The sequence below is a fragment of the Podarcis cretensis genome (genome assembly GCF_951804945.1).
Source record: "Podarcis cretensis genome assembly, chromosome: 8".
Lineage (NCBI taxonomy): Eukaryota > Metazoa > Chordata > Lepidosauria > Squamata > Lacertidae > Podarcis > Podarcis cretensis.
Window position 1 is genome coordinate 51678167 of NC_137177.1, and position 25334 is coordinate 51703500.

A 25334-nucleotide genomic window follows, 5' to 3' on the forward strand; every position below is an offset into this window, starting at 1 on the left:
ACCCAAAGTGGGAATGCATTGGAAAGACCTAACAGGGGGCATTGCCCATCTGTAGGTCCCTTTGCCCTGCCTTAAAAAAGTAAAGTGTGGCCATGAATCTCCTCCCAGCACACAGACTATGAATTTATCATAAATGAAATGTCTAAACAATCTATGGCCTTTTAAACCAAGGGGTGGGAGGTTGTTTGTTTTTATTTGTTGCTACGGTGTGTATTTTTGTGTTTTTATATTATGAAACTCCCTGTGATGAAGGGTGGTATAGAAATGTAATGAATGATAATGATAATGTTACAGCTGAATGGTTTTCTGAATGAACAATAGTGCTGTGGTGGGTCAAAGTTTTTGCATTTGTGTTTGTCCCACAGAATGAGAAAGGCAGCCAATATCTTTCCTCTGGATCAAGCAAGATGCAAGCTTTCAAGCTGCACAGGAGTCTTCAGGCTGCCTCTTTTGAGAGTGTGGGTGTTTGTGTGTGAAAGACACATTTTTGTGTGTCTGGTCATGATGCTTACTCACCCTATGTCTGATTATTCAAAAGGACTCTTCTGTGGATTCTGCTTCACACTGCACAACAAATTGGCTTGGGGAAAATACCAGCATACTTCTTTCTTTAAATGTGGTTTCTGCAAGGAAAGAGAAAGAAATACTTAATAAAATTTTGGAAACTGGGGGAAGAGGGGCAGTCAGAGAAGGGAATAATGAAAATACGTGTATTTTCAAGCTACTTATGAACAGAGAAGCAGAATAGATTATGAGAAATGAATAAGCTTATGTATATTTGCATTTGCTACTCAGGCTTTCAAGTTTTATTTTGTTTTTAGTCACAGGGTGGTGATGGGGTTGGGGTAGTGCAGGCCAAGAGATAGGCTTTGACACCCTCTTTCTTAAATTGGTTAAGAAAGGATTCTCAGCTGAACCTGCAATAGTCCAAATGAATTGCCCTATCTCTCTTCCCTCTCTTGGTTCCAGTTATATCCCTCTGAAATCTAAAATGGTCAAAGATCAAATGCAGTTGCTATCAAATACACGATCAAATACAAGTATCTGGTCTCTGACCATAATAAATTATCTATCTATCTATCTATCTATCTATCTATCTATCTATCTATATCTATCTATCAAATACAAGCATCTTCCTGCTAAAAGCCTCTGACAATGACACAAACATCACCTGGTGCTTAAGGGCTTCACTAGCTACGTATTCAAGCCCTTAAGTATGTTTTTTTAAAAAAAAAAAATTAAAAACCAAACTGCCAGCATGGAGGGCCTCATCCAAATTGGGACCCTAGTGGGTAGGTCCTTGGGTGGGAGCCTGACTTCAGCTCAGATGCCTCTGGGAAGCCTGCAAGCAGGGCCTTGGGATAACTGGGTGATAGTCTGTTTCGGGATTTAAAGGTCAAACTTTTAAAAGCTGCCAACCAACCAGGAAAAAAAATAAGAAACTTCATCTGCCTGGTGATTTTGCATTTTGGTCCACTTGCCAGGAAATAAAAATGATCAGTGGGGCCAGGAGCAAAGGAAGAAAAGTGAGCAGTGGATGGGTTGAACACATGATAGAACATTCTACGAGCCTGGGGTGGAGGAAGTGAAGTCCCCCCCCCCCCGATTCCCATGGAAAAATCAATTTCACACTCGCCCTTAACTATCCCCTGGTCCTCTGCTATACACTGTACAGTGGTACCTTGGGTTAAGAACTTAATTCATTCTGGAGGTCCGTTCTTAACCAGGGGCACCACTTTAGCTAATGGGGGCCTCCTGCTGCTGCTACGTCAGCACCGCGCAATTTCTGTTCTCATTCTGAAGCAAAGTTCTTAACCCAAGGTACTACTTCCAGGTTAGCGGAGTCTGTAACCTGAAGCGTCTGTAACCTGAAGTGTCTGTAACCTGAGGTACCACTATAGTGGAATGAGCAGATTTTATATCAGGCTCCTCCCCCAATCTGATGGGGGCCTCACAACACTAGACTCCACCCCACTAGGCCCCACCCCCTTGCTCAACTCCCAGACCCACTCTTGACCCTGACCCCAAAGGCTCCACCTTTGTCCCGCCCAGATACGACAATCATTATTTTCTATTTTGAGGTTTGGCAACGCACTCCGGGTGGTCTCTGTTTTTTATTTCCGCTCTTGTCTCTTCCCCCATGCTGCTTTTGTTAAGTGCATGTTTTCCATTACAAAGCTTTGAGACAGGCTAATGGGACAGCCACATTTTCCTAGTATAAATGTATCCCCCCCTCCCCATTCCTTAGAAACCATAAATTCCAGCTGTGCATCTCAGGAGGAGCCATATTTGAGGCAGGTAGATTTACGAGTGTGGCAGGCTTCTCTCAGTGAGGTCTCCCTTGCAGGGAGAGGAGAGGCCTCTGGGGAGTCAAGTGAGACTATTTGTTGTGGCTGTGGTGGTGGTCATGTGGGAGACTTGAGACCTCTCCAGATGGTTTTAACGGCTCTTGATTCTGTTTGCACTAAGCTTGATCCGGTGGGAGTTTTGGGGAGAGATGCTTTGAGTGGAAATGCATCACCAGAAGAAAGGAAGCAAATTAGCATTAACAATTGTGTACTTTTAAAAAATAAGTATAGATGCCTGCTGGATCAGACCAATGGCCTTTCTAGTCCAGTGTCCCCTTCCACAGTGGCCAACTAGATGCCTGTGGGAAACCCTTAAGCAGGACCTGAGCACAAGAGTCCTCTCTCCTCCTGTGATCTCCAGCAACTGGTATTCAGAAGCATTGCTGCCTCAGACTGTGAAGGCAAAATAATAGCCATCCTGGCTAGTAGCGATTGATAGCCTTCTCCTTTGTGAATTTGTCTCATCCTCTTTTAAAGCCATCTAAGTTGATGGTCATCACGGCCTCCTGTGGGAGTGAGTTCCTTAGTTTAACTATGCATTGCCTGTAGAAGTATTTTGTCTGTTTTATCTGCCCTGAATCTTCAAACATTCAGCTTCGCTGTATGTCCATGAGTTCTAGTGTTACAAGAGAGGGAGAAAAACGTTTCTCTATCCACTTTCTCTGTGCCATGCATAATTTTATGCACTTCTATCATGTCACTTCTTACTTGCCTTTACTCTAAACTAGAAAGTCCCAAACACTGCAACCTTTCATCCTAGGAGAGCTGCTCCATCCCCCTGGTCATTTTGGTTTCCAACTCGACAATATCCTTTTCAGGGTGAGATGGCCAGAACCGTACACAGCTTTCCAAATGTGGTCACACCATTTGTATAATGGCATTATGATACTGACAGATTTATTTTCGATTTCTTTCCTAATGATTCCTAATATGGAATTTGTTTAGATATGCATGTTGGGTCCATACTGGTTGTACCTTTTATGTCTATTTGTGGTTGTTTTGTGTTGACTGTTTTGATCTGGTTGTCAGAAGCTTTGGGTTTCCTTTCAGACGAAGAAAAGCAGAGTACAAATATGAAGTGAAATGAATTGGTTGGTGGGGAGATTGGGTGTTCAGTGTGAAGGAGCAGGTGCATGTTGGATGTGCACAGGAAAAGCCTATTAATATGGTTGGCTCCAGTTCATGGCCTATCTCCTGTCCCCCACACAGATTTTGGCACTAGTTAGAGGCCTAGTTTTTCTACTGCTTCTCTACAGGCCCTCTAAACTGCACCCTCTGCCTAGTGGTGGAGAATGCACGGATGGCTTGCAGTGGGCTAGGGAGAGTTATCACATCAGATGGAGCCTTTTCCTGCAACTGTCACATGTGATTGTACAAACAGGCCCTGGCAGAGGAGGATTTAGGGGAGTGCAACTAGTTCGGTTACACTGGATGCAAAGCCTCGGGGGTGCCGCTGCGGGGGGGGGGCGCAAGTATGATTTGCAATGGGCACCGAATTTAGGTGTTGCACAGGGTGCTGCTGAAATTTGAGACCCCCAAGATCTGTCACTGGCCCTGAGGTTTGTACTCAAAGAGCCACAAGGCAACACAAAATTTGGTGGGTCTAGTTAAGTCACCTAGTTTAAACATGCTTAACTCTGTTTTTTGAGTTTGGAGCGCAAGATGAAACCCTGAAGCAGAGCTCTTTTGATGTGTTGGTTACTGATTGTTTTCCAGGTTCCATTCAAGGTTTTGACCTTTAAGGCCTTAAACAGCTTGCGATCTGGTTCTCTGTCTTGTTATGAGCCTGCTTGGTTGAGATCTGCAGGAGAGGCTCTTTTGAGACTGTTACCCTTACAAAGGAGAGAGGAATAGCAACGCCGCTCTTAGTGAATCAGAAGCTGCATATGTTTTGCTAGCATAACACCTCCACCTGCAGAAGCCAGCTTAATGGGCTTGCGTGGAGAGGGCTTTCTCCAGTGCCGCTCCACAATGTGGAATGATGCACTCCCCTGTATTTCGTGCTGGTTCACTCTGCTTTCACATCTTTTAAATTTGGCCAGTCCAATTGCTTTTAGTATGCTGCTTTGGTGGTACAGTGGTGCCCCGCAAGACGAATGCCTCGCAAGACGAAAAACCCGCTAGACGAAAGGGTTTTCCGTTTTTCGAGGCGCTTCGCAAGACGAATTTCCCTATGGGCTTGCTTCGCAAGACGAAAACGTCTTGCGATTTTTTTCGCTCCCCCCCCCCTTTTTCTAAGCAGCTAAGCAGCTAATAGCTGCTTAGCCGCTTTGTCGCTAAGCCGCTAATAGCGCTAATCCGCTAAGCCGCTAATAGGGTTGCTTCGCAAGACGAAAAAACGACAAGACGAAGAGACTCGCGGAACGGATTCTTTTCGTCTTGCGAGGCACCACTGTATACAGAATGGCACTGTGATAATAAAGTCTATTCGCTCCATTTTTTCTATCTTTAATCAGCAAATATATATATTTTTAAAAAATAGTTCCTAACTTTGTACATTGAGGAAACAAGGTGCAGGAACACCAGAGCATGTAGTTAAGTAGGCTGCCTCTCTGACCCGTTCACCTGCAGTGCTGGACTCAGAGGCATTTGATCCGAAGTGCGGTCTAAGATTTGCGGTGGCCGAAGAACGAGCCTTTTCCAGTTATTCTAGTAAACCTTCAGAAAGTTTGTTTAGATTTCTGCTTTTTATTTCCTTTTCCTTTTTGCATGGGCACGCACCCCAAGCCTGTGTACATGTGGAGAGGGCAAAATGAATCCATTTCATGGTTTAGTCATGGTGGAAATTTCATCAGATTTTACGGTTTCTCATGAATGCGGGGGCGGTGAATCACATTATAGTGCATACCTAATGATTATGTAGCATGCAAAAGATTTTCAATGGTTGCATATTAAAAGCTGATAAGATGGCAGTTGTGTTGTGATAATGGTTTTTTTGGACGGACGATGAAACGATGTGTGGTGTGAGCAGAGTCTTATTTGTCAATGCGTCATAGCTGGTTGCTGTACCTCTGCGCCTACGTAATCCTTTGCAGAACTGACAACTGGTCTGAGAAATTACCTTTCCCTTCTCTGGATGGCTTTGTGCCTCTCTAGGCTAAGAACTGTTGTTTTAAGAAAAGCTGAAGATATGAATTACCGGCAGGCTGGGCGGGCTGTGGTGAGCACAAGTAATAATGATGGTTTCTGGCTTAATCCCAAGTAAAGGTAGTTCCCTTCCTAGTATTTATAACCAGCTCTTTCCTAAAACTATGGAATATGCTCCCACAGGATGTACAGTAGTGATGGCCACCGACATGAGTGCCACTTGGTGTCCACAAGGCACCAGTGGGTGCTTCTGAACCTTCGGCTAGGCTCTGTCACCTTCCTTCTGGTGCCACCCACATGTGCTTTTTCTGCTGAACCTCCAAGACTGCAGAACCAGCCTGCCTGAGCATTCTTTCTTCCAGCTTGGCCCCACAGGCCAATCCATGCTCACCAAGCTCTAGACATACCCACCACTGGTCCCTCTGTCCCTTGCTTGCTGCTCTAGAATTTGGCTTCTGCCTCTTTTGGACCATGCATCTGCTTGTGTGCCACTTGACTGCCTGCCCCTTCTCCCAGACCCTGCAACTTGATAGGGTCATAGAATTATGGCCATTCTTAGGGAATTGTGATGGATGATGAGGACTATGGAATAAGTCATTTCCAGTCAATTTTGGGAGGCTGCAGTCTAGATACATTTTCTTTTATGTTTGAAAGACACCGGTTCCTGTTTTCCCATCCACTTGGGCTGGCTGTGTTCTCTGGCTCTGTGCTAAGGCCTTATAAAGGGATCAGTGTAAACAGAGCCGAGGAGGACTTAATTATGTGAGCTTGTTGGGATATTTACCTTTTTCACTCTCTCTTTTATTAAAAAAGTCCAAACTCTTGATTGGTTTGGATGCACAACATGACTGAGACTGAAGGAAGTCAAACTTGCAGCCCCAAAGTTCTTTGGTTGGTTTTGAGCCATGTGTCCCCCCACCCCTTTCTTTTGCCTGGTGGTCCCATGTGGCTGGTATTTCTAACCAGCTTCCTGTTTCCTGGGAAATAAAGTTGACATGCTTGGATTGTCCTGCCGCAAAACGGCTTCCTTTCCCCATCTTTTCTCTTGCTTTAATGCTGACCCAGACTTTGCAGAGAGACCCGCCTAGCACTGCTTGCTCTTTAGAATGTTAGATTCCCCCCCAGGACCTACTGCTCACATTGAGGCTCAGATCACATTTGCACAGAGTGCAAAGCAGTACTGAAGAAGAAAGTGCTTTTGAGCATGTGCAGATTGACAGTTTGGGATGGGGGGGCATCATAGATCAGAGGTTCTAGACCAGATGCTGGGCATATTTTAGGCTTTCAGGGTTTTTTCAGGACAGCCCCCCCCCCATCAGCTGGAACCAGTTGCAAAATAGTGTCCCATTGAAGTTAGATTCAGAACGAATCATAGAATTGTAGAGCTGGAAGGGACTCCCTGCAATGCAGGAATCTCAGCTAGATCATACATGACAGATGGCCATCCAACCTCTGCTTAAAAACCTCCAAGGAAGGAGAGTCCGCCACCTTCTTCATTCCACTGTTGAACAGCTCTTACTGTCAGAAAGTTCTTCCTGGTGTTTAGTCAGAATCTGTTGTCTTGTAACTTGAATCCATTGGTTCAGGTCCTAGCCTCTGCTCTATCTTCCATGTGACAGCCCTTTAGATATTTGAAGATGCCTATCATATCTCCTCTCAGTCTCTTCTTATCCAGACTGAACATACCCAACTCCCTCAACCGTTCCTCATAAGGCTTGGTTTCCAGACCCTTTGTTATCTTGGTTGCCCTTCTCTGTACATGTTCCAGCTTGTCAATATCCTTCTTAAATTGTGCTGGCCAGAACTGGACACAGTACTCCAAGTGTGGTCTGACCACGGCAGAATTGAGTGGGACTATTTCTTCTCTTGTTCTGGACACTAGACTTCTGTTAATGCAGTCTAGAATAGCATTAGGGGTCGCCCCCCCCCCCCCGCACGTTGCATCACACGGTTGGTTCAGGTTAAGCTTGTGGTCTACCAGACCCCTAGATCCTTTTCCCATGTACTACTGGCAAGCCAGGTGCCCCCATCTTATATTGGTGCAGTTGGTTCTTCCTGCTTAAGTGTAGAACCTGACAATGAAATGGTTGAATCTGTAAATCCTGATTTTGCAGTTTTCTGATTCTTTCAAGTCTGATTGAGCCGTTGAATATGCAAGCATCTTGGAAACCAACATGAGTTTATGGGTTGTTTTCCCACAATAATGTACACTTGGCATGTAAAAGCTGAAAACTAATAAAAGGGGGAGGGCACAGGGCCATAATCCCCAGGAAATGTCTCCCACTGAAGCCTTGTTTGGTGGGAACTCTGCAGGAGCATTTGCTGGCTGGCCTTGTACCTTCAAGAGCCTGCAAAATTCCCACCACCACTGGTGTGTGGCGATTGCAGTTCTAGTTTAGGTATCTGAAGTGAGACATAAATCTGAATGTGTTTGAGCATGGTGATGTCTTCAGGATGCGCTATTTGCAAAGCTGAGTCCATTTTCTTAGCTGAGTTTCTGTTGCGGACACCCATTAGTCATGAAGCAGGTGATGGATGAGTTTGTTTATGGGCTTTTAAGTTTTCACACAATTGCGTCAGCACCTTCCAAAGGGACTTGAGAGATGGCTACAGGATTTTAAATGGGAATGACATCTAAATGCACTAAATGTTAATCAGAGACAGCTGTGAGTGGCTCCAAGGAGGCCTCCCCCTTCCCCCTTCAGATTAGAAAGCGTTAATAGCAGTTTAATGTTGCTGCAGCAGCCATGGCAGCCAGTCCTTTGCCTTGCCATCTTGGCCAGCCTTTCCTGATCTGATAATGTGCCGCTTGGAGAGAGCTTTGAGCAAAGGGCAGGGCCTCCTTGTGAACCCCCAGCTCAGGGGCTGCATCCAGATGTGAGTCAGCATCGGTCCTGAGGGTGGGTTTGGGTTGGGTGTGCAAGAGCCTCTGTCTTGTCAAGAAAAGGACTTCAACCCAAACATGACAAGCTGGGCGCGAGAAGCAGTGTCTTGGCGCTGGGTGTGTTTGCTTGCAGAGCAATCTGGGTCTTGACAACAACGGCTGGCAAGGAAACAGGCACTCCCCCACCCCACCATCAGCTTTTGACATCAGCCTCCCTCTGTGCTCTTCCAAACCTGAGAGCAGAAAAGGTTTTATTTGCTCTCCTTTCCAAGCCTTCCCCGGGGGCCCTTTCTGACTGCCCGTGCTCTGCACGCAAGATCCCACCTGCTGCTCTTGCTGCTCTTCCTGCTGCTGCCTGGAATGGAGTGGCCTGAGAGGAGACAGATGGCTGCAGTTACCTCTCTCCACCCTTTCCTGAAGAGGAAGCCGAATGCTCCAAATGAATGCATGGGAATGAATAGGAAGAGGCAAAACCACCTGCTTGATGGGTCCCTTTTGCAAAAAAGGAATCTCCTTTCCCAGAGCAAGGAGTTGCTTGGGGATCTGACGGGGGAAGAAAATTCACATGGCCTTGGTGCAGATGATGTGAAATTTTCACATCTTTCGTGGGGGATTCAGCTGGCTTGTGGTGGGGTTTGTGTTAGCATACAAAGCCACCGGTGTCCCTTGTGTGAGCCTCCCTCCAGAGGAAAGAAAAACATGGAAGGCTTGTGCTGCTCTTCCTAAGAATTTTGCATTAAAATAGTGAGCTAAATCATAAGAGTGTAAGAGTAAGTGCTAGATTTAAGGCAGTGTAGGTGGTTCCCCTGCACAGGGTGCAGAATCATAATCATGATAAACAACTTCTATTTATATGGGGGGAATTGTCCTTGCTCAGGGCATCATATTACCAAAGTCCTCCCCGGAAGAGTCTTGAAGCCGGATCAGGCCAAAGGGGGCTCATCTACAGGTAGTCCAGCATCCAGTGGCCAGCCTAATACCCTAATGGGAAGCCTTCAAGCAGGACCTGCCATCAGCCTGATTACCCAGCCATTGTCTGCTGTGGTCAGCAGGGGCTTTCTGAGGACCCAGGGAGAGAAGCATCATTTCCAGCCAGGTTTCCTGAGAGTCTTTAACTGGAGGTGCCAGGGATTGGATCTAGGAGCCATGGTGTCTGCCACTGAGTTGTGGCTGCTTCCCATGGTCAGGTGAGACCCGTACAGACAGCTTGTGGATATTCTAATCGTTTCAGAAGATGGTTGCATCTGAACCTATTGTCCAGGGCATGGTGCACCTACCATCAAAATCTGCAGTTCCCTTGATCCAAATGCTGCTTTTCCTTCTGGCTTATACTGGGCAGCTTGCCTGTTGTTCAGCCTCCTCCTTTCTGTAGACTCGTAGCCTTGAGAGCAGTTGTGCAGAAAGGCCGAGAGGGAAAAGGTTGCTGTGAGGGGAGGGGGAGTACGAAAGAGGAGGGATGGGGGAAGAAATTCATTTTGGTTTGCATTTAAAGGTGAACGTGCCTAATTTGCACTTTCTGATACAATGCACAAACTGAAACACAGCCATCTGTCAGAATTAACAACTCCTCCAAATTTTGCAACCCACTTCTCCATCCAAATGCATATGCTAGAGCAGGGGTAGGCAACCTAAGGCCCGTGGGCTGGATGTGGCCCAATCGCCTTATCAATCTGGCCCATGGACGGTCTGGGAATCAGCGTGTTTTTACATGAGTAGAATGTGTGCTTTTATTTAAAATGCATCTGTGGGATATTTGTGGGGCATAAGAATTTGTTCATCCCCCCCCCCAAAAAAAATATAGTCCGGCCCACCACATGGTCTGAGGGACGGTGGACTGGCCCATGGCTGAAAAAGGTTGCTGACCCCTGTGCTAGAGTAATGTGTGCATCAAAATGTATGTATCATTGAAAATAACATTCAAAAACTGCATTATATAAGGGGAAGTTGCTTTGCAAAAATGTCTGTGCAAAACGGCATGCAAAAATGTGTTTATTAAGAGAACTTGGCACTAAAATACTGCTGAATTTTTATGAGGGCTTTCTTTAAGATCTGCAAACTGATGTGGAAATGTGGGCAACTAAACTTTAGAGTGGAAGTGTAGGAAATGGGGATAAGTTAAATTTGAAAATAATTGCCCATCCCTACTGAAGTGGAATCTTGGTGTTCAAAACACAGGCCTCTGCATTGCCCCCACCCTCTTGCCCTCCTCCTGGCTGGTGAGAGCAAGACACATCAGATCAGGGGGAAGAAAGTGCAAAGGGCTGGACCTGAATCTCCTTGGGGCCAAAGCAGGACATGCTTGGAGCCCCTCCCCTCCCCAGCATTGCAGGCAGGTTCCTCCAGAGAGCCCTGGCTTCCATTAACCCTTCTGTTTCCTTGGTTTGGCCCTTTCCCCATCCCAACAGCAGGTGACCATGTGTTTGGCATCAGGCAGCTGCCCAGCCCTCACATGTTTGCCTCTTGGCGGTGGCGGCTCCTCCTGCCATCTGGAACGGCCTCCGCCTTTATCTCTCTTCAAATCTCGGTCGAAAACATGTCTGTTCTTCTTTGCCTGAGATGCCTAATGTGTCTCTCCTCCTGCTACTATTTACGACTTAGCTCCATCCCTTTTCGCTCTCACTTAATGAAGCTGAGGGCTGCACAGCTTCATTTCTTTGGGCAGCGGGGGAAGCAGTAAACTTTTGCTCTGTGCTTCATTGGCTTGCAAAAGGGGGGCTTTGATGCCAAGCTACCAGGTGCAACGTACACATTTTAAAATTAAAATTTCCCCAAATCCCACATCTTACATGGTACAAGCAGCCTTTACAGGTGTTGTTTAGTTTAAACTGTGCAAACAGAGCAGGAGACTCTTCAGCATTGAAAGGACCACAAGAGGAAGCATCTTAAATGTTGTTTTATGCACAAAAGGATGAGTGACTCCAAATGTTGACACATTGTGTGTGTGGGTGTGCGCGCGCTCGCGTGCACACCCACCCACACAACCACCCACCCACAGCAAATATTTGAGCCTGCAACAATTGTGTTCTCCATCCAGGCCAGGCATACACTTGTTTTACTGGTGTGTTGTAATTTGCTGATTTCATTCTCTCCATATGCTGCTGCTGCTGCTGGCCAAACCTTCACTCACACAACCAACCCAAACACTTCTTTTCCTCTTCTGAAATCTCCATTGGAAGCCAAAACAAAGGAACTGGAAACATTCACTTTCTAGAAGTCTTGGGTATTAATCCCACTGCTATTGCCCTGGTGTTGTTTGCACATTAGGAAAGCTTATTTAAGTAAGCGCACTGAGCCTTTGAAGCCCCCGGGGCTATGCTGTGTAAGAAAGAGGGGGCAGACAAGTGTGCTAAACTGCAGGAGTGTGTTGTGTTAAACGATGGAACTCACTCCCACATGAGGCATTGATGGCGACCAACTTAGACGGCTTTAAAAGAGGATTAAACAAATTCATGGGGGAAAGGGCTATCGACTGGCTGTGCTCTGCCTCCACAGTCAGAAACTGTAATGTTTCTGAATACCAATTGCTGGAAACTACAGGAGGAGAGAGTGCTCTACTGCTCAGATCCTGCTTGAGGGTTCCCCAGAGGCATCTGGTTGGCCACTGTGAGAACAGGATGCTGGACTGGGTGGGCCCTTGGCCTGATCCAGCAGCTTCTTCTTATGCTCTTACTGAATGTGTTCCGTCTTTTGCTTTTATTTATTTTTTATTATTTTTGCCTTGAAGAAGTATCCTCGAAGTCTCTGAGAGAAAGTCATACACTTTCCTGTTATTTTTGTTCCCTCTGTCTCCTTTGGCCAACTTCATGTGTTGGGTCTGGAGACCTGATCACCAGACATGACCAGCCATCAATAGCTTGAGATGATCTCCCTCCTAAGGTTTGCAAATCAAAAAGAGCAAAATACTAGCTCCTCTGCTGACCTACAAGTTCCCTCCGGCTACCGGCAAGCAGACTAGGGCTTCCCCTGAAAAGCACTGCTGGCCCTGAAGAGTTAAAGCTAAATGCCAGCAGAGCATTATTGGTTGTCATGGCGGGGCTCTTCAAGCCTTTGGTCAAAGGGCAGGAATGCCAGCAACCCACTTTCCTGAAAATAACCCTGACACCTTGAGGAAAGGGGCCAAGGTGACAGCCACAGCCCAGCTAACCTATTTGGCCCTTGGGGTTGGGGGCAGGGAGATATGAATCCAGTCACCAGGCCAGATCCAGTCCCCCCAACCCTAACATAGTAGATTTATTTACGGACATAAATCAGACATCAGGAATCACAAGACAGAGAAACCAGTAGGAGAACACTTCAATCTCCCAGGACATTCTATACAAGATCTCAAAGTAGCTGTTTTACTACAAAGGAATTTCAGAAATAGACTGGAAAGAGAAGCTGCTGAATTGCAACTTATCACCAAACTTAAAACCATGGAGAGTCCTGGTCTGAACAAAGACCTTGGATTCTTATCTCATTATACATGACAAAGCCATTTTTCACCTTCTCACCCCTTGCTTTTTCCTGTAAGACCTATTGCAGTCGTTAAGAGTCGTCAACAGGCTCATCACAGCTATCTGCCAATCACCCATTCCCACCTCCCTTCTGAGTAATACCCCTCCCCACCTTCTCACTATATAGAAGGGTCTGGAAACTTCTGTTTCAGTGTATCTGAAGAAGTGTGCATGCACACGAAAGCTCATACCAAGAACTAACTTAGTTGGTCTTTAAGGTGCTACTGGAAGGAATTTTTTTTGTTTTGATAGTAGTTGGAGGTGAGGCTCATACAAATTGTTAAGTGTGTTAATGTTGATTATTGAGCTGAGATGTTGTGTATAGGAGGGGAAACACAGTGCAATCAAGTCAAGCTTAAGGGATGGAAACAAAGCACATAAAAACATGCTATTTCCATTGGCTTATGTGTCATTGGAAGCCTCTGGTCTTGTTTTGGAACTGGCTCAGCTTGTTGGTTAAAAGCTGGACTATGTGGCCAGCTTTTCCTTCCATTCTGAAGGAAATCAGCCCTGAGTGCTCACTGGAAGGACAGATTGTGAAGCTGAGGCTCCAGTACTTTGGCCACCTCATGAGAAGAGAAGACTCCCTGGAGAAGACCCTGATGTTGGGAAAGATGGAGGGCACAAGGAGAAGGGGGCGACAGAGGACGAGATGGTTGGATAGTGTTTTCGAGGTTACCAGCATGAGTCTGACCAAGCTGCGGGGGGCAGTGGAGGACAGGAGTGCCTGGCGTTCTCTGGTCCATGGGGTCACGAAGAGTCGGACACGACTAAACGACTAAACAACAACAACAACAATGTGGCCAGCAGGACACCCCTCAGCTATGTTGAGTGTCGGGAACTTTTGACCCTCCAGAACCTCTGAAATGCAACTCCCATCATCCCTGGCCATTGGGATTTATAGTTCAGCAACATCTGGAGGGCCAAAGGTTCCCCACACCTAGACTACACTGGGTAAGAAGTGAGCAAGGAATGAGCTGCTGGTACCTTGGAGAGGCAGAATGGCCAGATTGTGGCCAGATATGAGCAGAGTGAAAGTAAGGTCCATTTTGAATTCCCCAGCCTGTGATTAGCACCCCCAGAGTTAATATGAAAAGCTTGTCTAAAGTTCAGTGAAGCAAGGAGACTGTTCTCTCCCCGCCCTTCATTATTTCATTATCTTGTTTGTTTGGGCTGATTTCTGTTGAAAGAGTTATTTAGAGTTTGAACCTGTTATTAATGAATGTTTATACTTTGATTCCATTCCCAGTATGGTTCAAAGGTTGATATGATCCCTAAATTTGAGTTTTCTCCATTATCTCATTGTACAGGCTGAAATTCAGACTCTCAACCTGGGAATCAAAATAATTACTTTTAAAAAACACCCATGTACACTTGAGGGTACACTGGTTACTGAGAAATGGTGGCTGTGTAATCTTACATATCTATGTTTGGGGGTGGCTGTTGCTCTTTATTCTACTTGGCTATGCCATCTTTGCTTCTCTCTCCACCTTCACAAGCCTTGGACCCTCTAAAGTTTGTTTTTCTAGAGCCTAATCTGTTAGCGGCATGAATGGGAATAAGCCCATTTGTTTCTCCTGATTGACCAGTGAAATCTGACTGTGTGCCCTCTGGGGGATGAGCGGTTGACAATGAACGATCTGCTTAATTTCTTGTGCATTTCATTAGCCGCCTGTTAAGTGGCTCATTGACAGTTGAGTAATGTTAAGTGGCAGGCTCAAAGGCTCAGGGGCAAGCATATCAACAAGGGGCGGCAGCTGAATGCAAGAATGGTTTGGAGTAAGGCAGTGGATAGCCAGCCTTGCATCTCAAGTGCCCTAAAAGTGGCACAGGCAGTGGGAGTTTGCTGCACACCTGCGTATCAGCAGGAGGCACTGATTAGCCAGTGGGGAAACAGGATGCTGGAATAGGGTGAACCCACCTTCTTCTGGTCCAGTGAGGCTCTTCTACTTAGGCTCCCCTTGCTTCTATCTAGTACTGCTGTCTCCCCTGTTTGGGAACTGCCACCACTGGCCCAGGTTCACAGGAGTTTGAGACTGAGGCATGTGAGTCTTACAAATCATTTGGAATACTGTGTGCACTTCTGGTCGCCTCACCTCAAAAAGGATAATGTAGAGCTGGGAAACGTTCAGAAAAGGGCAATCTAAATGACCAAGGGGATGGAGCGACTCCCCTACAAGGAAAGCTTGCAGTGTTTGGGACTTTTTAGTTTCGTGAAAAGTTAAGTAAGAAGCGACCTGATAAAAGTTCATAAAAATTATTCATAGCGTGGAGAAAGTGGACAGAGGAAAGTTTTTATCCCTCTGTCATAACACTGGAACTCATGGATAGCCAATGCAGCATAATGCTGGAAGATTCATGATAGGCAAAAGAAAGTATTTCATGTGGTGCATAGCTAAACTATGGAACTCACTGCCACAGGAGGCAGTGATGACCATCAACCTAAATGGCTTTAAAGGGGGATGGGACAAATTCATGGAGGAGAGGCCTATTGACAGCAACTAGTGAGCAGGGTTGGAGCCAAAACAAGGTGAGGCCTCCCCTTTTTCTCTTTCTGCCACCCCTTTCTCTCTCTCTCTCCCTGCTACCTGTGGGGGACTAGGCTGGGGCCACAGGTTACTCACTCCTGGGCAAGACTGGCAAGTAGTTTGCCCTGGGTGTAAACATGGCAGCATGGTCCGCTCCTTTGCCTGTGATTCAAGAGACCCGAGGGTTGGGCTCAGCTGAGGTCCTTGGGCTGCTGAGCCCCAAAGTTCTGGCCGCAGCTTTCCCCTTTGCTCTGGCTTTGGATCTGGCCTTTGCCGTCTCCGTCCTTCTCCCAGACTGCCGAACAGATGCTCCGCAGGCCCTCTGCCGATTTGCCTACTCCATGTGCAATGTGACCTCTGTTAAACAAATAGCCGCAGTAATCGCCTCCAGATCTTCCGCTCACTTTGATCAGCTTAAGTATCGGTTTATCTTATGATATAAATATGTAAAATATCCCACTTGTTTTTCCTTGCTGGATGCAAATAAATCATTGCCTCAATTTATATACACCAGTGGGGGAGTGCAGAAGGGCGGGTGGGTGGGGCGGTCGGAGAGGGCCCATAACTCATGAGAGGTGGAGACTTGAAGGTCAATACTTCATGAATGTTGATGGGTCCCTTTCCAGCACGTCTGCACTCAGCGTTATTTAATGGTGCTACTCTCCATCATGGGCTCTGACTGCAGCAGCAATTGCAAAAGGCGTGTCACCAAGAGGCTTCTGCTGGGTTCACTTTGACTTTTTGCATTGAGTTTGCTCGCAGCGTTGCTGTGATGGATTGCAGCACCTTGGTGAGTCGCAGCAATGCCTAGCTGGATGGCAGACTTGGCCCCAGCACGGGCCCATCCTGAAACAATTCTCTCTGTTAACTCTTTCCAGAGTGGCAGCTGTGTGAGACTCTTGCAGGGAGTCTGGTGGCATCAGAAAGATACAATGTCAGGGTGCCTGTGTTATCACCAGCAACTGTTTTGTGGATGACTACTGTTTACATTATTATCACTTTGCTTTCTGCATTGCATTTTGCTCTGACCTCACCGTTTGCAATGCCCTTCCAACCATTTATACTCAGCGTAATACTTTTGCATCTGCTAATATGAACTGTGGTCCACCCATGTTTCATATTTAAGGTACTACAAAACCTCTTTTTTGCTTATCTTTTTCAATGTGAGTGTGAGCCTGTTCCACCATTGAAAAAGAGCAACAACCTTCCTTTGTTGTTAAATATGGCTGACAAAAACAAACTGATGCCATTTTTTTTTTCCGAAAAGACTTTTAGTACTGTAAATTTTTCCATTATTTGCACTAGAAATGTTAGGGTCAATAGAAATCCAGAGTGTGTGTCCATGCCTGCCTGTACTGGTGGGGCATCTTATGATACTTTGCACATGCCCAGATGCATCTTCTTCTTTGGAATTACTTCTCTTGTTCCGAGGCTGAAACTTAAGCATTCAAAATAAATTGTAAGATGGAGCCCAGGCTCAAGAGAAGCCCTGACCAGTTCCTGTTGCCTCTGTGAGTAGCAAAGGCACTATGCAGACTGGCCCAGATGCAAAAGAAGATGCTAGGCTGCCTGTTTCTTTAATAGTGGCATAGAAAAAGGGATTTTTGCACATGCCTCTGGTCTCACTCTGATTTCGGCCTCACTGAGGCATCTAATCATAAGCCTGCATTTTTATCAAAGCTTATATGTTTAATCAGGGCTTGTATTTTAAAATGAGCTTAAAGATTTTCAAATGTTCATGCCAGGCAGAAGAGCAGCTGCCTAAGAACCTTGGCAAAATGTTTTACTCCTAGACAAAGGGGCCCCCTGATTTATAGCAGAAAACAATTCTCAAAGTCGTAAAAAGGGAATTACAGGCTGAGAGCCAAGGTTACACTGACCCTACAAATTAAGGGTGGATAAATAGTAAAATGAGCCATATCTTCTTCCTAAGGTTAAAAAGGTCAAGAGCAGTGAAAAAGCAACTGGTCTGGCTGGCAGAAACAGAACATTTTTGGGAAGTCTTTTCTAAAGCTGTTTCTTTCTTAAACTAAGATCCTTTTAAGATTTCTTTTCCTTTTAAAAGGTTATTTATGTATTAAATATATTAGTTTAAATATAATTATGCAAAGGATTTAAGAAATGCTAGATTCTTATTTCATATAGTTGTAAGAGTTGTAACTATCCTGAAATTAAGTCAGCCACCAGCCCAACCTCCTGCCAGACAGGAGACGCCATCGAGCACTCCTGATATATGGTTGTCAGTCCTTTTGTTTAGAAACCTTCAAATGAAGGAGATCTCTCAATGTTGATGTGAACTCAAAATCCTTGACATATGTTTAAGATAAAAATTCAAGATTAACCATCTGTTTTGGAAGGCAATAGGGCAAGGAGGGCAAGAGGTGAGCTGGTAATTAAGATTCCTTGTTGAGACACATGTAAGATATATTACTACTTATTTGTCATTTATAGATAGAAGAATATATAGCTTTTTGATTCCCATAAAAGGGCAAGAGGAAATGGGTGTATCTTTTGTGATTGGTTCTAGCAAATAGCCAATAGGAATTTCAACCAGGCTGATTGGACAGAGGCAGCCACAGGAGGAGCAAGGGGGCTGGATTAAGGAAATATAAGTGCTGGCCAGAATGGCAGGAGGCCAGGCCAGAGCTTGGTAACCATATACCACTGTGCCTCATATTTATTTGTCTGACAAATAAATTACTATTTTAATTTCTCTATTGCTGCGTTGAATATTTCATTCCAGCTAAGCGTTAACCACAAGCAGGGTGCTACATCACCACCCCAATTCCATTTTTGTCACAGACACCCAGAGGCTCTCCTTTGCAGTGGCTCAGCTGATGGCAGTCCGTTGTTTCATATAACAACCATGTCCCTTAAATGTATGGTCTGTGTGTGCAGCCAAGGCTTCTCCAGAATAATCCCAGGAACCATAGTTTGTCAAGGTGGTTGGGAATTGTAACACAATGAGGTGTAAATGGCAGTTCCAATGATTCATTTTTTGGGGGGTGGGAGGTGGGGAAGAAGTCTTGCGCTATTAAATATACGGTGATCTGAGCTTAATGGCTGCTGCAACAAGAGTTCCCTTTAGATTTCCCTGTACCAATGAAATTGATCTCGGGGAATGGACACCATTCCAATATCGGCCAGCCAGTGAGATCTGTTGCCAAAAACACCACTTTCTCCATACCTCCGTTGTTTTGCCTCTGAGTTTGGCAGCTAGGGGGACCCAGGGACATCTCTCAGGGGCCCAGGCTTGGCCCCCTGATGCACCAGTTGCTGACAGAGCGGTGATGGCTGTGTTTTCAAAAACCAAACAAGGAGAGAAACGGCGACTCCCCTGAAAGGAGTTGGATATTGAAAACAGGTGGGGGCTTGATTATATGATCATTTCCCCATGTTTATTTTAACAGGGGATTGCCGATGATTTGTGGCCTAACAGTTTATAATAATTATCGCAATGTTTTGACAGTTTGAATTGCACACTCTCCTGTCAGTAAAATAATACAATATAAAAGTGGGAAGTAAAACACAGCAAAGATAACAGACTCCGTTTTTGTGAGTGTTATTGCAAATGTGCTTAATTACTGCCCAAATAAGGGGGGGGGGGAGAATCCAAAATATGTAGAAATCCACATATTTTGTCTTCCAGTTGTAAAGCCTGGGTTTGTTCAATACTCTTTCAGAATGCTAATTTGGCCACCCCCACCCCCCAGCACCCTCTTAGAAGATTCAGTTTCTTGCATTATTTTTTCTGGTTCCTTTGAAAATCTTGGAAGGAACCTGCACCCCTTGGTAACAGCCATCATGAAATTGTCTTTTGGGAATTCCCGCTTGCACTATTTGACCAGTTATGTTTGACAAGCTCATGAAAACCTTTCATTGGGGGAAAACCAGATTCTGTGCCTTTGCTTCAAGTCATCTGTATTTATTTTATGAATTATATGAAGGCCAGGGAAAATTGCAGATGCAAATGTTTGGATACTTTCTGGGAATGGTTGCTAGAATGATGATGGAGGCTTGCATTTACAGCAACTTCTGATGCTCTTAGTTTGATATTTTTCATACAATTGCTCTGCTGGACAGGAAACCTCAAGGACCTCTGGCTGGGGATTTTTTGGGCCCCCAAACCTGAGAACCAATGTTTTTTAATCTGGAAATTCCAAAGATTGGACTTCTGGATGCAATGCATGTGTTCTAAGTACTGATATAAGCTCCCCTGGGCAGCACAGGTGGGATTGGGGAGTGCGTTCTGACATGCACATGTATTTGGAACTGAGTAGATTGTGGCATAAACTGAACTTTTTGTGAATAAGTTTTATATCCATAAATCTCTCTTTGTGTATGTATGTACCCACCCACCAATCTGCCCTTTAATCCATTTGCATCCATTTATTCACCCATCTACCTATCATACAGCACTTAGGACAAGTTTGTTCTGGATCCTGGTAGCATGCAGTGAATCACAGAAATCATACATTGGTTACACTGACCAACAAACCAGAGATCAATTCTTCATGGCAAAATGGGCTTCTGCAAGTGCTTTGATGTACAGGATCTGCTTTTATATACATGTGTTCGCAATTTATTTATAGAATTTCTATAGCACTCCTCATCATAAGTTATCCTGGGGCAGATCACAACAAAATAAAAGCTACCTAATGATAAAAGTACAATTAAAATATTCTGGCAGAAATGCATCTCTTGTCACATCTCTTCCAAATATTCAAAAACAAAACAAAACAGAGACACACATTTTGGGTACCACAGGTAGAATTGGGGTGAGGATGAGTGCCTCTGTTCTGAACTGAGCAAAATTCAAGCAGAAATCCAACCCCCTAGGAACATGCTTTGGGTCCATCAGTTAAATATTAATAATGCTTAATCCATATTTTATTGGCGTAACTGTAGCTTTGTGATGTCCTATGGAGTGAGCTCAGGAGTGATCCCAAGATAAGATATCCTGCATAAAAGGGCATGGGAAGATTAATGAAACACGTTTGCCCTGGTGAGTGAGATATCGCAGGCAGTGTCAACAATATTTATATTGTGTTTTAAATATTCTTCTTATTCCAAATAGTATTTTGCTATCTCTCGGTGCTCAAGGACAGATGGAAAAGCTGATGAGAGCAATGTCAAAAATTTGAAATCTTCCCTGGCCTAATTTTATTCTTTGATCAGAAAGATTCATTCCCCCATTGCGTGGTTTTGTGTCTCTTGTTGCCTAGTCTTTGCCTCTTGCAAAAGTACGGTCAGTTTCGCAAATGAGGCCTTTGTTCTTTCCAGGATTCTTAAGATATTGGAAGCGGGAGTGGCCATCACTTATATCTCTTTTAAAGAACCATGAGCTGCCATAGCAGCTGCTTGCAAAATTGCTTTTCTAAGAGGCCGCCATTCTCTACAGTCGCTTGCCTACATCTGCCCCCTACCCCTGCCGGCACTACTATTATTTGCAGTGGACAAATGGGCGGGGGGCAGAGCACCCTAAGTAGTGGCTTCAGTGCAGCATTGTGAACGATATGGAAATGATAATCCTCATCCATTTGTAAGAAACACTGAGGTGATATATACACAAAAAGTTAAGGTAGCCTTGCTAGCCGAGATCAAAATCCCGAACCCCATGTTACAAAATAACCAGCAAGCATTTGAGTTCTCCAGAATTCTTCATCTGGCTAGATTATAAACTGAGCTAGGAAGATGTTCAAGAGTTCTGGAGAGCTTGAAGCTTGCATACTATTTTGTGATATTTGATAGAATTGTAGTTTGCAAGTTGAAATAGGGCAGCATAGCATGATGGGAATTGTGGCCTGCAGTGAACTCTGCTGAAAATGGTGTCAAGTCAGTTTCACCATTTATTTATTTTTGGTGAGGCGGTGGAAAGGCGGTCTCTGTCCATATACATCTGAAGGATTCTTCAAAAGATTTTCATAGGGTTGCATTAAATGGACAAGCAAAACTCGGGCAAAAATTATTCTGCAACTTGTTAGGCTGATTTGTTCACTTTCAGCTATGAAGGGGGATTAAAAAGCAATTAGTTGCAATTTATTTAATTGCCATTTAATTAAGCCACCTTTAATTGGGCTCTCATTTAATTAACCTAAATTGCACAATGCAACACTGTGCTTCCTGTAAGATACCTGCTAATTGCATTGGCCTGGGTAGGATAAAACTCAAAACATTCCTGGCAATTAAAAACAGTGCTCATCTATGATTTGTAGCTTCTATTAAGCCAGCACTGGGCCTCTTTTCCTCCCCCCCCCCGCTCTCCCTCTCTCTTCTCCCTACCCCCAAGATGTAAACAGTGGCAGGAAACATCTCAGCTGACACATGGGCATTCACTTGCTTTCTTTCCAAAGATCAGCTTGCACAGCCTGAAAGCTGAAATGAAATACTCTGCAGCAATACCGGCGGATTGACCTTTTCCTGCTTCTCTGGATATTATGTTTTATACCCCTTTAACACCCACACCTCCTCTCTGGCTCCTTAGCAGTGGCTTGACAGATCCTTGCGTTGGTGCAAGCCAAGCCTGGAGAGCATTGTTTTTTAAAATAAAATTGTGCTTTCCATCTCCCCATCTGCTCTCCCCATCACCCTTGACGGCCAGCCTGCCTTGTGGCGTTTGGATGTCTCCATATATGCCGAAAAGCGCAAAGCAGACAGCACACAGGTAGCAGGTTTTATGGGACCCCCTCCTCCCTGCTGGAGAAGTGTTTTGTCCCAGTTCTCAGAAAATATACATTTCATTGCTATTTAAATCACCCAGGATGGTGAGTGAGTCTTCACAGCTAGTGCTCTTGGCTGGATATGAAGACCATAGACACGGCACTGAGCCAGTGCCTCCCTCCCCAAAGCAGGCTTGCAGCTCGTCCTGCCTGTTTTCTGAATCTGGTAAAATGAGGCTGTCAGGTCACCTGCAAGGTTTAGCAGACGGGCGCATAGAGGCACACAATGAAACATAAGGATTTCTTTCAGACCAGACTTTGGAGTTTGACTCCGTGGGTAGTGGGGACGAGGGAGGGCTCCAGCTAGATGCCTTTCTGAGATAGGAATGGCCCTTGCTGCTGCACCACATCTCTGGGTGCATAGGAGAAAGAGCGTTGTCTTCTCACCCACTTACCCTGCAAATGTTTTCCTGACTGCAGACCCTTTTCCTTGGCCCATAAATGAATGGAGTATAAGGAAGGGTCTGCAAGTAGGAAACTTATGGGGGAATCATATAGCCAACTGTTAAGAGATCCTGGCAGGGGGGAACCCTCTTGAGCGCTGCTTTGTTGTTGTTGTTAATTAGCATTTTAATCCCAAGCTTTCGCCAAGGACCTTAGAACTAGTACAGCCCCCCTCACCCCTGTTCCGTTTTATCCTCACAACAGCTCCTGTGAGGAAAATGAGCCGGGGAGAAATGGGCTGGCCCAAAATCTTTTTTTTTTTTTTTTTAATAATATTTATTACTTTTAAACACTACAAAAAAGGAAAGAAAAAACAAAAAAACAAAAAACAATACAATATAAAAACATTACACAACACTAACACAATAAGCTAAACAAAACAAAACAAAGACAATTTAACACACATCATACAAATTCAATGTCATATCTTTCATTTACTTGTTTCAACGACCTCCTCACACCTCCCTTTTTGTATTCCACTTCTGTTAATTGTTTCAGCAATTTCTTTCCATCTTTCTCTGTTTTCTGTCCTATATTTATCTTAACATATTCTAACCTTATTTTTCCCTAATACTCTAATAATCTATCTATACTTAATTCCTTATAACATTTCTACTAAAGCCATATAACTTCATTCCAACATTTTCCCAACATTCGTCAATTTTACAATATTTCCATAAATAGTCTTTAAACTTTTTCCAATCTTCTTCCACCGTCTCTTCTCCCTGGTCTCGGATTCTGCCAGTCATTTCCGCCAATTCCATATAGTTCATCAACCTGGTAATCTTCTGTCCGATGCTCTTAACTCTTTTCCAAGTCCCTTCTGGAAGTCTTCTTCATATTTATACATGCACTTTACTTTGTCTTCTAATGATCTTATTTTTATTTTCCTTCCTTTGAGGCTGAAGAGTAGATCTCAGGGAAACTTCCACCTAGAGATGATTTTGTTCCTTCTCAACAGGGCAACCAAATCTCCGTAGTTAAACCCAAAATCCAAAAGATATTTCGGGACATCTTTCAAAATTTCCACTATTGACTGTTGTTCTTCTAGGTTCTTCTGGTAGTTCCAACAGCCTCTTATTTTCTTCTTCTCTTTTTTCCTTCCTCTTCCAAGTCTGAAGGCCCTCACAATTTTAATCTCTTCTTGACCCAAGTCCAAATCCCCCAAATCAGCAAATTCCTACGTGTTGAAATCCATCAAACTCTCCTTCTCCAGTTCAAGTAGGGCTCTAATCCTCAAAATCTGATTTTCTTTAAATTCAGTCGTAGAAGGCATCAACTTATGGTCATCAAATTGCATCTGTAAGGCTGGGACTCTCTCTCTCTCCAACTGTGTTACTTTAGGTTCAACGGCAACAACTTTCTCCCTAGCCTTCTCCGCAGTTTGCCATGTCAAAGTAGATTCCTGTATCAATTTCTGAATAGTTTCTCTATTGATGTTCACTTTTTGTCCCAAATTATCAATTTTGGTAGTTACCACATCCACCTTCTTGTTAAGCTGTTCCAGTGAGTTACTTATCTTACTTAATGCGACCGCTAAGGCCTCTTCTATTGACATTCTTAACCGATTCAAGGTCAGTCCCAGAGTCTCACAGCTTTTTATCTTGCAGCTGGAAATTCCCCCAGATCAGCTCTTGTAACAGTTTCAAAAGCTTCCTCTAGAGGGAAACAGTTTCTATTTGTATTAGTCCTTTTAGACACAGTTCAAACAATAAAGTTAGTTTCAATTTTCAGTTGCTTTTACTCCTTTTTAAACGCAGACGGAGACATTGGAAACAATGTATTACTCTTATTTAACTAACTGTCAGTGAACATTCTAGTCACGGTCAATGAGCATTCCAAAAGACGTCAGTCTTACTAGCAGCCCGTTTCCAGGTTTGGAGCGGTGGTATTTTAACTTCCTTCACTCTCTCCTGCAAGCATATACAATCCAAAACTTCCCCCCTCTTCTCCTGCTTCCAAGGGGGATTTAATATTTTTTACTGATGGAGATTTAGTCCTTCACAGTAGGCTTTCCAAGACTTTAGCTTGCAGCCTCTTTGCTTCAGTCTACAGTGGTGCCCCGCAAGACGAACGCCTCGCAAGACGGAAAACCCGCTAGACGAAAGGGTTTTCCGTTTTGGAGGCGCTTCGCAAAACGAATTTCCCTATGGGCTTGCTTCGCAAGATGAAAATGTCTTGCGAGTTCCTGCGGGTTTTCCCCCCCCCCTTTTCTAAGCCGCTAAGCCGCTTATCAGCTGATCTGCTAAGCCGAAAAGCCGCTAAAAGCCGCTAATAGCGCTAATCCGCTAAGCCGTCAATGGGCTTGCTTCGCAAGACGAAAAAACCGCTAGACGAAGAGACTCGCAGAACGGATTAATTTCGTCTTGCGAGGCACCACTGTATTTACAAAAGGGGAAGGCGGACTTCCTGTTTTGAACCTCCCCGTTTCGGTGCCAAATTAAGACGTTTAAAAATCCAATTCTTCACTCTACTCACGGGTAGTTGCTTTAAAATGAAATTGTCCACAGGAAAAAGTCAGCGCTCTCCGGCAACAGCTATGCGGCTTCGCTCCGTGGAAAAAGCAATCAATTCGAAGCACCGCACTGCTCACCCCATGTCGCTCCGGATTCCCAAAACCGGGTTTCCCCGCGAGTAGGGGAGGCGCAAAAGGTGCCAGCCGAATCCCACGTTCACAGGCTTGGGCTGGCCCAAAATCACCCAGTGAACTTTAGGGCTGAGTGGGGTCTGTTTGGCCTGACTCTAACGTCCTAACTCAGTGTTGTCTGGTGCCCATTGGGACTGGTAGGGTGGAAAGCAGGGAGGCTAACAGTAGGTGACGCCAGGACAGG

At 44.8% G+C, this 25334-nt stretch overlaps 1 protein-coding gene across 4 annotated transcripts in view; it reads left to right on the forward strand.

Annotated features, from left to right (window-relative positions):
- The window catches only part of ZNF469 (zinc finger protein 469), a 281476-nt gene that overhangs the window by 4104 nt on the left and 252038 nt on the right, over positions 1-25334 (forward strand). Inside the window, exon 1 of one of the 4 annotated variants that reach the window (XM_079988671.1) lies at positions 18686-18704. The exons of the other annotated variants lie outside the window; for them this stretch is intronic. The gene's annotated coding sequence lies outside the window, so the exon portion shown is untranslated. Of the gene's footprint in view, positions 1-18685; positions 18705-25334 lie in introns of those variants that run through there. 4 annotated transcript variants of the gene reach the window in all.